This window comes from Mobula hypostoma, chromosome 26 (genome assembly GCF_963921235.1).
Source record: "Mobula hypostoma chromosome 26, sMobHyp1.1, whole genome shotgun sequence".
In the NCBI taxonomy this organism is placed as follows: Eukaryota; Metazoa; Chordata; class Chondrichthyes; order Myliobatiformes; family Myliobatidae; genus Mobula; species Mobula hypostoma.
The window spans coordinates 39,672,961-39,691,727 of NC_086122.1; the positions used below are offsets into that span (position 1 = coordinate 39,672,961).

An 18,767-nucleotide genomic window follows, 5' to 3' on the forward strand; every position below is an offset into this window, starting at 1 on the left:
GCGCAAAAGTCTTAGGCACGTATATATAGCTAGGGTGCCTAAGACTTTCCCACACTTCTCTAGTAACTTTATGCATTGCATTGGACTGCAGCCACAAAAAAAACAAATTTCATGACATATGTGAGTGATGATAAAAGCTGATTCTGATAAGGGTTTCTATTGTGGATTGAAAGTGGAAAGGGGGCGGGAAAGGAGAAGGGAGAGGGGAGGGAGCGGGAAGCACTACAGAGACATTCTGTAATGATCAATAAACCAATTGTTTAGAATAAAAGGATCTTGCCTGGTGTCTCAGGACAGGGTGTGACTGCAGTCGGGCACCTACCACCTATCCCACACTCCTGCCGCAGCACTCCACTTTTGCCATTCCCCACGCCCTTTGCTCCCACCAGATTTACAAACTCGCATATATATGTGTTTAAGACCTTCGCACAGTACTGTATGGCTCTCATATTGTCATTTTACGCGTATTACCTGTGGTAGCTTTTATTGTTCAACATCTCCCCCTCTCACACACCCAACCACTCCATCATAACAGCATTGCCATGGGGAGAGAGATGAGGAGAAATTTCTTTAGCCAGAGGGTGGCGAATCTGTGGAATTCTTTGCTGGAGACAACTGTGGAAGCCAAGTTATTGGTATATTTAAAGTGGAGGTTGAGAGGTTCTTGATTAGTCAGGGTGTCAAAGGTTACAGGGAGAAGGCAGGAGAATGGGGTTGAGGAGGGATAATAAGTCAGCCAGGATGGAATGACGGAGAAGACTAGATAAGATGAATGGCTTAATTGTGCTCCTATGTTGTTTAGTCTTATGGAAAAAAATGTAAAAACCCCGAGAACAGAAATTTGGAAGGGGGCAATTGATAATAATGTCATAAAACTAGTACATAAGATCATGCTTCAGCTGACTTGCTGAACCTTATTGAGGAAGATCTGTACAAAAGCACCAGGGCTTGAGTATTGATGTCCTTGTTGTAAAGAGAAAATGGACTGGAGTGGCAAAGAGTCAGTGCAGCTTCCTGTGGTGTCTGGGGATTCCGTAGCTAATTGCTAACACCAGTATAACAAGATTTCCATCCTCTCTGAAGGTAGCCAACACCAAACAACAATGATATCTTGTATTGAAACTCATACCATATTACACACAGTTTGGAAAAGGTACATTTGCACGCTGCTTCCTCTGAAACTTACATGCCTCATGGTAGCCACCAACTATATAGATATTTAAATCTTATCAATATTTAACTAAACCTATACAAAATTATACATTTAAATATTTATTAAGACAATAATACATCTTAACATGCTAACTTAACATCTTGGCAGTATCTATTGCAGATATGGATAATTCCTGTACATCAATTTTCAAAGAAAAGCTTTACAACTCCAGTAGTTGGGCACACTCAGGGATTTGGTGGTATTGACCTAGCATTTTTTCCCAGACTATTGGATGCTATTCCACCTTTTATAAAATGTTACACAATAAAGTAGTAAGTGTTCCTGGTGTGAGAACTAGAACCCTGGTGAATAAGAAGGGACCATGGGATTTCTGATTTTTTAGATAGTGAATTATTGGTTACTGTATGTAGACCTCATACTCTACAATAGCATAACCATAAAATATAATGCATCAGTAGCTAGTAATAATACCTGTTAACTTCTACAGTGATTACAATAATTTCAGCACATTTCCAAATACTATGAACAACACCAATTAATTTTCAATTTAAATTCTTTCCTCAGGCTCCTCACCTTTGTCACTCTGATCTTAATCTTTCTGTCATTCTGACTTCCTGTAGATACCGAATGCTTTGTCATGTCTGCCGTCCATCTTGGTTAGAAAGTCACGTTTATCTTTGAGAACACAATAGAAAGGTACAGGCTTTTGGCCTATGATGTCTGTGCTAACCACATGAAACTCATCCCATCTGTTTGCACATGATCCATTGTCCTCGATTCCCTTCAAATTCCTGGGTCTGCCTAAACGTCTTTTAAATGCCAGCAAAGTATCTGCTTCCATCACTAGAGTCATTGCTCTCAGTGTAAAACAAAACTTTGCTCCTTATGTCTCCCTTAAAATTACCTCCCCGCACCTTAAAGTATCATAAATATTGACATCTCTACTCTGGGAAAGAGACTGATTATCTACCCTATCTATGCCTCTCATAATTGGGTAATCTTCTATCAGATCTCCTTAGCCTCTGGTGCTCCAGAGAAAACTGTCAAACTCTTTCCAGCTTCTCCTTACAGCTAAAACACACAGCATCTTGCAACGCTGGATTTCCCTTTCTTGCAACTCGAACAGTTCTCAAGTTGAAAATGCAGCCGCAAGCTGAGCTTTCACACGGCTCTATAGCATCGGGCAAATACATTGACTAGTCTCTCAGATGCTCATCTATGTATGGGTTGTATATATACTAGGCATTCATAAGCTGGGTAGAACCTGTTACAAGAAAAAGTTTACCCACAAAATACTCTTCACTGAAGGTAGACACAGGGATGACTGCAGAAGCTGAAATGGAGCAACACACACAAAATGCTGGTGCAACTCAGCAGGTCAGGCAGCATCTATGGAGGGAAATGATCAGTCGACGTTTTGGGCCGACACCCTTCCAGTCCTGATGAAGGTTCTAGTTTGAAATGTCAGTTGTTTATTTCCCTTCATAGACACTTCATTGAATGTAGTCGACACTCAATTAACTGCAATGTGCTGATGAAACAACATTATCAAATGTCATCACACATGGTGTACACTGTCCTTGTACTCACCTCAGTCTTCACCTTAATATCACAAATGTGTGAGGTGGGGTTGTGAGGGAATGATTCCTAATAGTCATTCAGCATGTTAAGGATGCACGCCAATGGAATCAGCTACAGAAACATCTTACAGACAGTAAATACTAAACGAATTGGTGTTGCTACATGAACCCATGCTGAGCTTGACAACTTAATCAACTTTACCTCTAACTTCCACCCTACCCTTAAATCCACTTGGTCCATTTCTAATATCTCTCTCATCTTTCTCATCTCTCTGTCTGCATCTCTGGAGACAAACTGCCGATCGACGTCTTTCATATAGACCGGTTAGCCTAACGTCGGTGGTGGGGAAACTGCTGGAGTCAGTTATCAAAGATGTGATAACAGCACATTTGGAAAGCAGTGAAATCATTGGACAAAGTCAGCATGGATTTGTGAAAGGAAAATCATGCCTGACGAATCTCATAGAATTTTTTGAGGACATAACTAGTAGAGTGGTTAGGGGAGAACCAGTGGATGTGGTATACTTGGATTTTCAAAAGGCTTTTGACAAGGTCCCACACAGGAGATTAGTGTGCAAACTTAAAGCACATGGTATTGGGGGTAAGGTATTGATGTGGATAGAGAATTGGTTGGCAGACAGAAAGCAAAGAGTGGGAATAAACGGGACCTTTTCAGAATGGCAGGCAGTGACTAGTGGGGTACCACAAGGCTCAGTGCTGGGACACCAGTTGTTTACAATATATATTAATGACTTGGATGAGGGAATTAAATGCAGCATCTCCAAGTTTGCGGATGACACGAAGCTGGGCGGCAGTGTTAGCTGTGAGGAGGATGCTAAGAGGATGCAGGGTGATTTGGATAGGTTAGGTGAGTGGGCAAATTCATGGCAGATAAAATTTAATGTGGATAAATGTGAAGTTATCCACTTTGGTGGCAAAAACAGGAAAACAGATTATTATCTGAATGGTGGCCGATTAGGAAAAGGGGAGGTGCAACGAGACCTGGGTGTCATTATACACCAGTCATTGAAAGTGGGCATGCAGGTATAGCAGGCGGTGAAAAAGGCGAATGGTATGCTGTCATTTATAGCAAGAGGATTCGAGTACAGGAGCAGGGAGGTACTACTACAGTTGTACAAGGCCTTGGTGAGACCACACCTGGAGTATTGTGTACAGTTTTGGTCCCCTAATCTAAGGAAAGACATCCTTGCCATAAAGGGGGTACGAAGAAGGTTCACCAGATTGATTCCTGGGATGGCAGGACTTTCATATGATGAATGACTGGATGAACTAGGCTTATACTCATTGGAATTTAGAAGATTGAGGGGGGATCTGATTGAAACGTATAAAATCCTAAAGGGATTGGACAGGCTAGATGCAGGAAGATTGTTCCCGATGTTGGGGAAGTCCAGAACGAGGGATCATAGTTTGAAGATAAAGGGGAAGCCTTTTAGGACCGAGATTAGGAAAAACTTTTTCACACAGAGAGTAGTGAATCTGTGGAATTCTCTGCCACAGGAAACAGTTGAGGCCAGTTCATTGGCTATATTTAAGAGGGAGTTAGATATGGCCCTTGTGGCTAAAGGAATCAGGGGGTATGGAGGGAAGGCTGGTACAGGGTTCTGAGTTGGATGATCAGCCATGATCATACTGAATGGCGGTGCAGGCTCGAAGGGCCAAATGGCCTACTCCTGCACCTATTTTCTATGTTTCTATGTTTCTATAATCCTACTAATTCCCATGGTTATCTTGACGGTACCTCTTCCCATCCTGTCTCCTGTAAAAATGCTATTCCCTTTTCTTAGTTCCTTCACCTTCACTGCATCTGTTTCGAGGATGTGGCTTTCCTTTCCAGAACATGGTGTATAAGACCTCTGTACAGGATTTCCTTTCCTCCACCATTGATGTTGCCCTCAGCCACATCTCTTCCATTTCCCCAACATCTGTGGTCACCTCATCTTCCCGTCACTTTAATAGTGATAGAATTTCTCTTGCCCTTACCTAACATTCCATGAGCCTCTGCATCCAACACATCATCCTTTGCAACTTCCGCCATCTCCAAAGGGATCCTACCACCCAGGGGTACCCAATATGGCACTCACAGACCCCTTGGTTAATGGTAGGGGTCCATGCATTAAAAAAAAAGCTGGGAACCCCTGCTACCATTATACCTATCTTTACCTTCCCCCTTCACTCTGCTTTCCACAGGGAGCACTCCCTACATGATTCCCTTGTCTATTCGTCCCTCCCCACTAATCATCCTTTGGGCACTTATTCCTGCAAGGAGCCTAAGTGCTACACTTACCCCTTCACCTCCATCCTCAACTCCATTCAGGACCCCAAACAGTCCTTCCAGGTGGGGCAACACTTCACCTGCGAATCTGCTGAGGTCATCTATTGTGTCTGGTGCTCCCAATGTTGCCTTTGCCACATTGGTGAGACCTGCAGCAAATTAAGGGACCAGTTCATTGAGCACCTCAGCTCCACCCACTGAAAGCAGAACTCCCTGGAGGCCAAACATTCTAATTCTGATTCTCATTCCAACGCGTTGGTCCAGAGTCTTTTCTTGTGCCATAATGAAGCCCCCCTCAGGGTGGAGGAGTAAAACCTTATATTCCATCTGGGTAGTCTCCAACCTGATTGCATCAATATCAATTTCTCCTTCCAGTAAAAAAAATTTCCCTCCCTCTCCCCACTTCTTCTATTCCCCAGTCTGGCGTCTTACCTCTTCTCATCTACTTCTCAACCCTCCCCTCCTCCTGGGTCCCTTCCTTCTTCCCTTTCTCCTATGGTTCATTCTCCTCTCCATCAGACTCCTTCTACTCCAGTCCTCAACCTTTCCCACCCACCAAGTTTCACCTATCATCTTACCAGCTATTATCCTCCTTCCCCTCCCTCTACTTTTTTATTCTGGCATCTTCCCCCTTCCTTTTCAGTCCTGAAGAAGTGTCTCAGCCTGAAACATCAACTATTTATTCACTTCCATGGATGCTGCCTGGCTTACTGAGTTCCTCCCGCAATTTGAGTGTGTTGCTTTCAAAATCTTAAATTTCTGTGTAAACCATTGATACTAAGGTCCCTATATTAACTTCTATAACTGAAACACAGTGTCCCTGTTGATTTGGAAATCAAATCAACGCAGATGCTAGAATTCAGAGAGAGAGATGCAGCAGCAAAGTTGGCTGAGTCCAGCCCACTGAACCCATGTCAAAGAGCAATCGCCTATTTTAATTTCAATGCATTCCATATCCACTTCATTCTTCCCACATTAAATTTAGTCTCTATCACTCATCTACACGGACAGTTTTGTGGTCATTAATATTTGTGGGAGGAAACTAAAGCACCCAAAGAAAACCACACACCCACGGGGAGAGTGTGCAAACTCCACAAAGGCAGCACGAGGTCAGGACTGAACCTGGGTTGGTGGAGATAATGAGGCAGCAGCTCTACTAACTACACTACTGTCTGCCTTCAGAAATTGGAAGTAGTCAGCAGATCAGGCAGCATCTGTGAAGAGGTCAAAGACCCTTCATCAAAACTGCTGGCGGAAGATTGGGAATGATTTCATTTATTCTACCATCTTCAAGTATGGAAGGCTATAAAGTGCGTTGTTGAAAGTTGAGGTGCTGTTTCTTCACATTTATTACAAATTACTATAATTTGCACATACAGATGGAAACGTGATGTAAAGATTCTTACTCCTGATGTCCGTGAAGGATGCAAGAAATAAAGTCAATTCAATTGTTGGAATGGTGATTGACAACAAAAATGGATAATGTTTTAGAATGGCATCATTGTCACAAACTGAGCAGAGATGTGCCTCAAAGTGATCACAGAATAAGCTAACAGAAAGATGGCTCTGTGAGCGGCAGGCTAACTGAAGGATTAAGTGTCAAAATGCTACCTTGGAAACTATCATGTACACTTTGTAAGAGGTCACAGAAGACTGGATTATTTTACAATAATGAGCTAGTCAATGTTTGTTGCCAGGAAGTATGTTTTTGATGCAGTTGATAGAAGTTGCAGATGGCATTGAACCTTACACAGACATTGGTGAATGGTGATGTTTAGCACATTGCGTCACACGAAAGTCAACTGATGGTCACTGTGCCCTCAATATTCCAGATCACTTCTTGCTGAGTTGAAACGTTTATCATGGCTATAGTATAATTAGCAACACTGCCACTAACCAATATTCACAGTTAGTAAAATTTTAATTTATATTGTACCACTTGAAAGAGCAGTGGAAGCAGATTCAACTGCAATTTTCAAAGAAAAAAGTGGGTACTTTCTGTACCTAAAGCAGAACCACAGGGGAAGAAATGGAGACGGGTTACCTGAATTATTTTTACCAATGACAATAGAGAGCTCAATGGGACACTCAATAGTTTCACTCCATGCAGTAGGAATTCTTTGGGTCTATGTGAAAGCATTTTAGATGACAATTTTTTGAATGGTCTAATTGCTAAAGACTTGTGTTGTTGTAGGAAATAAAGTTCAAAGTAACACACAAAATGCTGGAGGAACTCAGCAGGTCAGGCAGCCTCTATGGAAATGAATAATTAGTCAATGTTTCAGGCCCTTCTTCAGGACAGGAAAGGAAGGGGGGAGACGCCAGAATAAAAAGGTGAAGGTGTGGAAGGAGGATAGCTAGAAAGGTGATAGGTGAAGCCAGGTGCATAGGGAAGGTCAAAGTTCAAAGTAAATTTATTGTTAAAGTACATCTAGTCACCATATACAACCCTTTTTTGCAGGTATTCATAGTAAATACAAGAAACACAATAATCAATGAAAGAACACACCCAACAGGTTGAGCAAACAAGCAGAGTGCAAAAGACAACAAACTGTGTCAATTCAAAGTAAGAAAAACACAAAATCATCATAATAAACAAACCATAAATATCAAGAACATAAGATAAAGAGTTCTTGAAAGTGAGTTCATAGGTTGTGGGAAGTTGAGTGAAGTTATCCCTTTTGGTTCGAGAGCCTGTTGATTGAGGAGTAGTAACTGTTTCTGAACCTGGTGGTGTGAGACATCAGGAAGACTTGTACCTTCTTCCTGATGGCATCAGCGAGAAGAGTGCATCTAGTCACTATCACTTTACTGCTTAAGGATGCTTGCTGTGTTTCTTAAGCTGCTATTCTCAAAGTATTTGCTAGTTGCAGAGTACGCCATTACATTCAGAGATGGAGAAGGCACTAGAGGAAGGCAGAACTTTGTAATCTACACATCTGAAATGAATTCTTCTCTCCCAGAGGTGAGAACATTACCAAATGAGCCACTGAATACTCCATTTCTCTGCCTGGATCTCACCACAGTTCCTGCTTTCTCCATGTGTACTGATTCACAAGGAAGAATATTGGGTTGATAAATATTTCAATAAAGGGCCTTTGACACAAAACATCCCACTCTATTTCCCTTTTAATTTGTGCTGAATAATCAACTTATTTTTTCCAGAATTTTCTGTTTTTTCTTCAGATTTCCAGCACTGCATAAGACCATACAAGACACGGGAGCAGAATTAGGCCATTTGGCCCATTGAATCTTTTCTGTCATTCCATCATGGCTGATTTATTTTTCCTTTCTCCTGCCTTCTCCCCATAACCTTTAACCTCTCCCTTACTAATCAATGACCCATCAGCCTCCTCCTTAAGTACACCAAATTTTAGACTTTCAATTAATAAACTAATAATTTGGTTATTTAGAGTGATACGGTAAAGACAGACCTTCGGTTCATGGTGACTATAAATATCTATCCATACTAATCTCATTTATCAGCACCTGTCCCTGAGCCTTCTTTGCCTTGGTAATTCAAGTACTCGTCTAGACACTCATTATCTTTTCCCAGAATGTTCTGTTTTTCCTTCAGATTTCCAGCACAGAGGCTTCACCTCCACTATGCCGTCGAACAGCATGTTCCAGATTCCAACCACCTCCTTCCTCACATCCCCCTCTAATCATCAACTCCATCCCTAAAACCATCTCCTTCCTCACTCCCTCTCTAATCACCAGCTCCATCCCTAAAACCATCTCCTTCCTCACACTTCCTCTAACCATTAACTCCATCCCTAAAACCACCTCCTTCCTCACACCCTCTCTAATCACCAACTCCATCCCTAAAACCATCTCCTTCCTCATACTTCCTCTAACCATTAACTCAATCCCTAAAACCACCTCCTTCCTCACATCCCCCTCTAATCATCAACTCCACCCCTAAAACCATCTCCTTCCTCACATCCCTCTCTAATCAACTCCATCCCTAAAACCATCTCCTTCCTCACAACCTCTCTAATCACCAACTCCATCCCTAAAACCATCTCCTTCCTCACACTTCCTCTAACCATTAACTCAATCCCTAAAACCACCTCCTTCCTCACATCCCCCTCTAATCATCAACTCCATCCCTAAAACCATCTCCTTCCTCACTCCCTCTCTAATCACCAACATCATCCCTAAAACTTGTACCTGCTCATTTTGTGTTCTCTAAAATTCATAAAGTTAAGACTTTGAAAGTTCCATCTCTTCAGTGTTCACCCACTAACTCCACCACTACTTTATCATTTCCCGTCAGTTACCTTCTGTATAGCCGAGCATCACTTTATGGACATACTAAAGGTTCATTTCATTGTCAAAGTATGCATGTACAATACAACTGTGATATGTCTTCTTCAGATGGCCATGAAATTTAGAAGAGAAAAGACATCAAACCCCCCTCCCCACACAAAAGGAAAAAGAAACAAAACTCACAAACCCCAAACCCCCAACCCCCCTTGCAAAAAAAGTGACATCAAACACCCAACTGCATTCCTCACACAAAAAAAATACCAAACCCTAACCCCCTCCCATCAGCATGTTTTGAAGTGCTAAGATTGTCGCGACGGGCATTCCAGTGCAATCTGGGATGATGGCCTCCATCACATTGGCATCACTGCTGATGGATATTGGCATTTGTCATGAAGATATCCATCAGACACTTTTCCTGCCCCCCCACCCCATAGAAAGAATGGACGTCATCAACAATTCCAGAGAAACAGGCTCTCCTCTGGAGTAAGAGCTCAGGAAGTAAAATTGATGTTTTATCCCCAAGGTCTTCACGACTGATGGGTGCATATTTATTCTTCTTTCCTGCTGTACAAATTACACCTATTTCCCACAGAATAATGAACATCTTATCTACAGAAAACCCTTAGACTAAATGCAGCTTTCTCTCCCAACCTATTGATAAACATATGATAAGGGAACAGTATCCACACTGACGCACTGCACAATGACTGAGCCTAATAGGCAAAATCAGGTTTATAAGCACTAACATGTGTCATAAGTGCAGTACAATGCATAAAATATACTATAAATTGCAATAATTAAAAAAAGTAGTGCAAAAAGAGAGTAAAAATAGTGAATTGGTGTTCATGGGTTCATCATCTGATGGCGGAGGGGAAAAAGCTATTCCAAAAACATTGTATGCGTGTCTTTGGTCTTCTGTACCTCCTTTCAGATACTAGTTCTGAGAGAGGACTCATCCTGGGAGCTGGAGGTCCTTAATGACAGATGTCAACTTTGAGGCATCCAGGACACTTCCAAACGGTGATGCTGGGGAGGCTGGTGCCCACAATGGAGCTGCCTAAATTTACAACTTTGTGCAGTGTTTTCTGATTCTGTGCAGTGGCCCGTCCGGATGGTGATGTAACCAGTTAGAATGCTCTTCATGGCGCACAATAACGTCTCACCAAATCAGTCCAATGCGCGTAAATTGGTTCTTTCGCTTATGTTCCTTATATTCAACACAAGCCTCCTCCCACTTCCCTCATTCAGCTTCAGCAGTGACAAGGTGTTTTATCCTACGGTTGAGTGCAGTCAAAAGCCCATGACGTTGACCTCTAAGGACTCTAAGCACGTCTGTGAGACTCTGAAAGTACATCTGAATGCAACGGGCTGGAGAAGATGCTCAGATGATGGCAATACTGATCTCTGTGCGACTTTCCCATTGATGCACACAGATGCCATTGCACCCAACTTAGGTCTGGCAACATAGTACATGGTGGAAGGACACATGGAGGAGGAGGATTCTGTCCATTTACAATCTTGCTTTCATATCACATTTTTTTTTATCCCCCCACAGGAAGGAAGCCATTTCAAGGTGCTATCCTCGCACTTAATCAGCTGACGTTAGGTCATATAACCAGAAACTACTTCTCCATTTCCACACCTGCAAGTGTTTCTAAACCACAAGTTATCATCAGCAATTCAGCACTGTGCTCAGAACGAAACCCTCTTGGGAAATTCAGTGAACGAGCCATGCAAGGTGGGTCTTTTTTAAAAAAACACACAAAAACACACACACACACGATGGGTGCCTGGAATGAACTGCCAGGAGTGGTAGTTGAGGCAAATACATTGGGCATTTAAGAGGCTCAGAGAGACATATGATTATACTGAGAATGGAGGGATATGGACCAGAGAGACATATGATTATACTGAGAATGGAGGGATATGGACCGAGAGGCATATAATTATACTGAGAATGGAACAGTATGAACCAGAGAGACACAGGATTACACTGAGAATGGAGGGATGTGGAACAATCTATGTTCCATACCTATTCTGGTATCTGTCCCCCACTTTCCCTTCGCTACATCGACGACTGCATTGGCGCTGCTTCCTGCACGCATGCAGAACTCGTTGACTTTATTAACTTTGCCTCCAACTTTCACCCTGCCCTCAAGTTTACCTGGTCCATTTCCGACACCTCCCTCCCCTTTCTAGATCTTTCTGTCTCTGTCTCTGGAGACAGCTTATCCACTGATGTCTACTATAAGTCTACTGACTCTCACAGCTATCTGGACTATTCCTCTTCTCACCCTGTCTCTTGCAAAAACACCATCCCCTTCTCGCAATTCCTCCGTCTCCGCCGCATCTGCTCTCAGGATGAGGCTTTTCATTCTAGGACGAGGGAGATGTCTTCATTTTTTAAAGGAAGGGGCTTCCCTTCCTCCACCATCAACTCTGCTCTTAAACGCATCTCCCCCATTTCACGTACATCTGCTCTCACTCCATCCTCCCACCACCCCACTTGGAATAGGGTTCCCCTGGTCCTCACCTACCACCCCACCAGCCTCTGGGTCCAACATATTATTCTCCGTAACTTCCGCCACCTCCAACGGGATCCCACCACTAAGCACATCTTTTCCTCCCCCCCTCTCTCTGCATTCCGCAGGGATCGCTCCCTACACAACTCCCTTGTCCATTCGTCCCCCCCCATCCCTCCCCACTGATCTCCTCCTGGCACTTAACCATGTAAGCGGAACAAGTGCTACACATGCCCTTACACTTCCTCCCTTACCACCATTCAGGGCCCCAAACAGTCCTTCCAGGTGAGGCATCACTTCACCTGTGAGTCGACTGGGGTGATATACTGCGTCCGGTGCTCCCGATGTGGCCTTTTATATATTGGTGAGACCCGACGCAGACTGGGAGACCACTTTGCTGAACATCTGCGCTCTGTCCGCCAGAGAAAGCAGGATCTCCCAGTGGCCATACATTTTAATTCCACATCCCATTCCCATTCTGACATGTCTATCCATGGCCTCCTCTACTGTAAAGATGAAGCCACACTCAGGTTGGAGGAACAACACCTTATATTCCGTCTGGGTAGCCTCCAACCTGATGGCATGAACATCGACTTCTCTAACTTCCGCTAAGGCCCCACCTCCCCCTCGTACCCCATCTGTTACTCATTTTTATGCACACATTCTTTCTCTCACTCTCCTTTTTCTCCCTCTGTCCCTCTGAATATACCTCTTGCCCATCCTCTGGGTCACCCCCCCCCTTGTCTTTCTTCCCGGACCTCCTAACCCATGATCCTCTCGTATCCCCTTTTGCCTATCACCTGTCCAGCTCTCGGCTCTATCCCTCCCCCTCCTGTCTTCTCCTATCATTTTGCATCTCCCCCTCCTCCTCCAGCTTTCAAATCCCTTACTCACTCTTCCTTCAGTTAGTCCTGACGAAGGGTCTTGGCCTGAAACGTCGACTGCGCCTCTTCCTATAGATGCTGCTTGGCCTGCTGCGTTCACCAGCAACTTTGACGTATGTTACATAAGGAATAAATCCTTTTCTCTTCAAAATAGTGTAGGTGGTTTTAAATCCATCAAAAAAAATACAGGCAACATCTGGTCCACCAGACAGTTCTGCACCCATTGACTCTTTAAGTCTCTGGCACTATGAATGTTAATTGCAATGAGATACTGAAGCCTTTACTGACAAATAAGTGAGTAAATATCTTAAGCCACATTAACATAGTTAAAATTTACTGTGGAGAGAACCATCAGATGCATTATGCTTGGATTTCTGGAAGGCATTTGCTAAAGTGTTCATGTAGAAAGAGCTCAGGCTTTAGGAAATTATTTCGGTATGCTGGATGAACTCAGCAGGTCGGGCAGCATCAGTTAGAAACCATGAGTCGATGTTTCGGGCCGGAACCCTTTGTCAGGACTGAAGAATGAAAGATGGGGAAGGATTTTTTTTTTCATTTCATTTCATTCTTCAGTCCTGACGAAGGGTTCTGGCCCGAGACGTCGACTCATCGTTTCTAACTGATGCTGCCGAACCTGCTGAGTTCATCCAGCGTACCGAAAGTGTTGCTTTGATCACAGCATCTGCGGATTATTTTGTGTTTAGGAAATTAATTTTCGGCACATATTGCTCTTGTTTGGTTGGTATGATAGAATGAGTTGTGTGGTACAGATCAGTGTTGGGACCTCAATGTCTTATAAATTTTATATAAATGACTTGGATGAAGCCACTGAAGGCATGGCTGATAAATTTTCTGACGACACAAAGGTAGTGTACAAAGGTACGATACATTACAACAGGGATACAGACAGGAATATAATGGATAAAATTGCGAAATTGCCCCTTTTGGCAAGAAAATAATAAAAAAGCAATTAAGGCCAAATTATATTAATAGTGGCAGAGCAGAGATGCAGAGAGATCCTGGTACACAATTCACTAAAGGTTTGGGCTTGCCACACTGTAGGAAAAGATTAGATTCATTCCATTACCGACGTGCCCAAAGTCATTTGCTTAGCTTTAGTTTGTTACATATGATCAGCTGCAGTTAAGTGGGAAGCTAAAACTCTTCTAGTGAATGAGGAAAAGTCACCAGAAAAACTCTAATCTCTGTGACTAATCCGATCACTTTAAATTAAAATGGACCTTGTCTTTTGTTCTAATCATGTTTTTTTTTTGTAAAAATTGTATAATTTGTGTCAACCAACACACATCAAAGTTGCTGGTGAACGCAGCAGGCCAGGCAGCATCTCTAGGAAGAGGCACAGTCGACGTTTCAGGCCGAGACCCTTCGTCAGGACTAACTGAAGGAAGAGTGAGTAAGGGATTTGAAAGCTGGAGGGGGAGGGGGAGATGCAAAATGATAGGAGAAGACAGGAGGGGGAGGGATGGAGCCAAGAGCTGGGCAGGTGATAGGCAGAAGGGGATACGAGAGGATCATGGGACAGGAGCTCCGGGAAGAAAGACGGGCGGGGGGTGACCCAGAGGATGGGCAAGAGGTATATTCAGAGGGACAGAGGGAGAAAAAGGAGAGTGAGAGAAAGAATGTGTGCATAAAAAAGAGTAACAGATGGGGTACGAGGGGGAGGTGGGGCCTAGCGGAAGTTAGAGAAGTCAATGTTCATGCCATCAGGTTGGAGGCTACCCATACGGAATATAAGGTATTGTTCCTCCAACCTGAGTGTGGCTTCATCTTTACAGTAGAGGAGGCCGTGGATAGACATGTCAGAATGGGAATGGGATGTGGAATTAAAATGTGTGGCCACTGGGAGATCCTGCTTTCTCTGGCGGACAGAGCGTAGATGTTCAGCAAAGCGGTCTCCCAGTCTGCGTCGGGTCTCACCAATATATAAAAGGCCACATCGGGAGCACCGGACGCAGTATATCACCCCAGTCGACTCACAGGTGAAGTGATGCCTCACCTGGAAGGACTGTTTGGGGCCCTGAATGGTGGTAAGGGAGGAAGTGTAAGGGCATGTGTAGCACTTGTTCCGCTTACATGGATAAGTGCCAGGAGGGAGATCAGTGGGGAGGGATGGGGGGGACGAATGGACAAGGGAGTTGTGTAGGGAGCGATCCCTGCGGAATGCAGAGAGAGGGGGGGAGGGAAAGATATGCTTAGTGGTGGGATCCCGTTGGAGGTGGCGGAAGTTACGGAGAATAATATAATTTGTGTCATGTTTTTCTTGTGAGCGCTGCTTATCTGGTGCTATGCTGCTGTAATTAAGTTTTTCATTGTACCCGTCTATGACAATAAACTTGACTGACTTTCCCCCTCAGCTTTCCAATCTTTAAATCATATTCTTTGGTTTTATTTCAACCTTTTGCCTTTTGAGTTCCTTTGCTTGATTTTGACAATTTCAGTCAAACTTCATCCAAACTGTTTGGATATCCCTTCTCCAAAGAAAGCAAGTTATTTGAAGGACAACACACTCAAAATGCTGGAGGAACACGGCAGTTCAGACAGCATATCTGGAGAGGTTAAATAGTTGACATTTCAGGCAGCGAACCTTCTTCAGGACTGATTTGACAGGTAGCAAAGCAATCACTGTGCTGGCAACTGATATTTTAATGCAAGGCCTTTTATTATAAGCCTGGTATCACCCATCACCTGCCAGATTGTACTCCTTCCCCCCTCCCCCTCTCCCTCCACCCTACTTTCTTATTCTAGCTTCTTTCCTCTTCCCTTCTAGTCCTGATGAAGGAACTTGGCCTGGAATGTCAACTGTTCATTGCTCTCCATAGATGCTGCCTGATCTGATGGATTCTTCTGGATTTCCGGCATCTGCAGAATCTCGTGTTTATGATTAATTGCTAACTCACTACCAGCTTGCATGATCAGCAATATCCTCGTTTTTTTTTTTGCAGCACACCTCTTACAGACTGAACTACAATATTCTACACTGGATATTTTACTCCATATTTCACTGAAACCAAGCAGAATTGAACAAATTCTTGCACAATTTGTTAATTCCATGTGACAGGCGGATTGTAGTATTGCATACAAATTGGAGGAGTCATTACAGAGTTCAGCATGGTTTGGGTTGGGATTTTATAGGCAACAGGACATGTAATTGAAACTGACAATATTGCTGAACACCCATGTTGAACCCACTGGCCAGCATGGCACAGGGATTGCCACAGTCTCCACAATGTGTGTTGGGATCAGGCCCTCTCACCATCTAGAGATTCTTCAAGGAGCCACTGGAGCCAAAGATTTAAATCCACCGTCTGCCGTCCCCTATTGCCGTAGTCCAAGAATCCTCGAGAGCCCTTTGGGATGTTGCTGTCATACCTGCTACCAATGAGTCAGGTTCACCAATGCTCTCCTCACGAGGCCACTGGGCCAACCTGCCCAGTCAAGTTGTGAGCCTTGTGCCTGCTCTGATTTCAACGCAGGTTTTTATTTCTGATGAGAAACCCTGACTTCTGGATTACAAGTGTCTAATCCTCGCACCTGCGTTGGGGACAACGATGGACAGATGCACCGCACTGCACTCCAATTTCAAATGCCCTCGTAAAATCTCTTACACTGAGAATGCTGCCCAAACGAATCATTCTCGGGTCATTTGCAAGAGCATCTCCTCCCCCCCATTGAATCAAATCTGTGAAATTTATTCGTTTCATTATCACTGTCCTGCCAAACAGATGAAAGAGACTTTACCAACAGTGAAAAGCAAATGCAGGCAGGCTCTCGAGGCTGCTGCCCAAGCACAGTGGCTCCCTGGGACTTGGATCATTGAACGCAACCCAGACAGAAGGTCGTCACTCTAGGAAATGCAAATGATCGAATGGAAGACAATAATGTAGAGCCTCAGTCCTCAGTGAACATAGAAATTAGAACAGTATAGCACAAGATTAGGCCCTTCAGCCCATAATGCTACACTGAACTAATTAACTCAGTAATCAAATGCCCAACTGAACTAATCCTTTCTGCCCATACTATGTGCAAAACCTTCTATTTCCTCTCGACTACCTCTATCAATTCTGACTCCACTACCAGCCCAGGCAGCTCATTCCAAGTGTCAACCACTCTTTCTGGAGAAGAAACTTGCCCTGTACATCTTCAAATAACTTAGCAACACACACAAAATGCTGGAGCAACTCAGCAGGCCAGGCAGCATTTATGGGAAAGAGTACAGTCGATGTTTTGGGCTGAGACCCTTCAGCAGGACTGGCGAAAAGAAGACGAGGAGTCATATTTAGAAGGGAGGGGAGGAAGAAACACTAGGTGATAGGTGAAACTAGGAGGGGTGAGGGGTGAGGGGTGAAGTAAAGAGCTGGGAAGTTGGAAGTTCAAAGTTTTACCCCACTCAGCCAAGTACTCAATGTCAATGAGACCAAGGAACTGATTGTAGACTTCAGAACAGGGAGTAAACATCAGAGGACCAGAGGTGGTGGGGGTCAGTAACTTTTAATTCCTGGGATGTCACCATCTCAGAGGACTGATCATGGACCCATCACATAAATATTATTACAAAGAAAGCACAACAGCATCTCTACTTCCTCAGGACTCTGCGGAGGTTTGGCACGTTATCAAAATCCTTGGCAAACTTCTATAAATGTGTGCTGCAAAGACCTGGCCTGGACGCATCATATAAATAAATTGCAAAGAAAGCATGACAGCACCCCTACTTCCTCAAGGAGTCTGCAGAAATTTTACACGTCATCAAAATCCTGACTGGCTGCATTATGGTCTGATCATGGGAATACTAATGCCTTTGAGCAGAAGGTTCTATAAAAGGTAGCAGATTCAGCCAAGTACACCATGGGTAAAACCCTTCCAACCGAACTGAGCACACCAACGTGAAATTTTGCCATAGGAACGCAGCATCTATTATCAAATATCGTCAACAACCAGTCCTTTTCTCACCGCTGCCATCAGATAGAAGGTACAAGTACCTCTGGACTCACGCCACCAGGTTCAAGAACAGTTACTACCCCTCAACCATCAGGCTCTTGAACAAAAACGGATAACTATACTCATTTAAGCACTCTTTATCTGGTTAGTTCATGCTCATTGTTTATTGCTATTTATTTATATCTGTGTTTGCACAGCTCGGTGTCCATTGATCTCATTTACAGTTATTGTTCTACAGATTATCTAAGTATTTCCACAGAAAAATAATCTCAGGGTTTATGTGGTGACATGTATGTACTCTGATAATAAATTTTACTTTACTTTGACTTTGAAACCTCACCCAATAATTCCTAGTGTATCCAGAAGGAATGAGAAAGTTGAGATTTCAGGGTTTGGGCAATTTGAAATGAACATCTAGTAAGAGAGGGAGGGAACAAGAAGGTTTTATTTACAGTTAAACACCAGAGTAGGACCAAACAATATTATGATTATGTTATATTTCAGCATTTGCAAATACCACAACAAACCATAACAACTCTTGTACCTGCAGGTCCTGAACTTGGTTCTTTACAAGGTGTCGTCTTTGTTGTATCTGCAAAAGGCAAACAAGAAACCTGTTAAAGTGAGAAAAGCCTTTTGGATTACCTGAGCATTGTGAAGTTTCCCATGGAAATTAATTTGCATTTTCTAATCCTAGTATATTTCTCCCTTGGAGCCAAGACCATGCGGAAGTGTCTCCAATGCGGGCTGGACATTCTCCAAGAGCGTTCATCAGTGCCTGACACGCGCGTTCACGTCATTCCATTTTATGCAGCAGATTGCCATGCCACAAAATGATTGCTGAATAAAATCAAAGTCTCATATCTTCTGAGGATAGTTTGAGCAATTTAGGGCTTTTCTCTTTGGAGCAAAAGAGAATGAGAGGTGACGTGATAGAGGTATACAAGATTAATTAATTTAGAGATACAGCATGGAACATGCCTTCCCAACCCAGTGAGCAGTGCCCTAGAGCAGCCAACCTAGTTAACCCTTGCCTCATCACAATGTCCAATTAACCTACTAACTGGTATGTCTTTGGACCGTGGG

At 43.5% G+C, this 18,767-nt stretch overlaps 1 protein-coding gene across 7 annotated transcripts in view; it reads right to left on the reverse strand.

Moving 5' to 3' along the window:
• LOC134338232 (transcription factor HIVEP3) overlaps positions 1-18,767 on the reverse strand; it is a 698,117-nt gene that overhangs the window by 81,045 nt on the left and 598,305 nt on the right. For all 7 annotated transcript variants that reach the window (XM_063033927.1, XM_063033932.1, XM_063033926.1 and 4 more), the window contains one exon: positions 18,226-18,273. The gene's annotated coding sequence lies outside the window, so the exon portion shown is untranslated. The remainder of the gene's footprint in view (positions 1-18,225; positions 18,274-18,767) is intronic.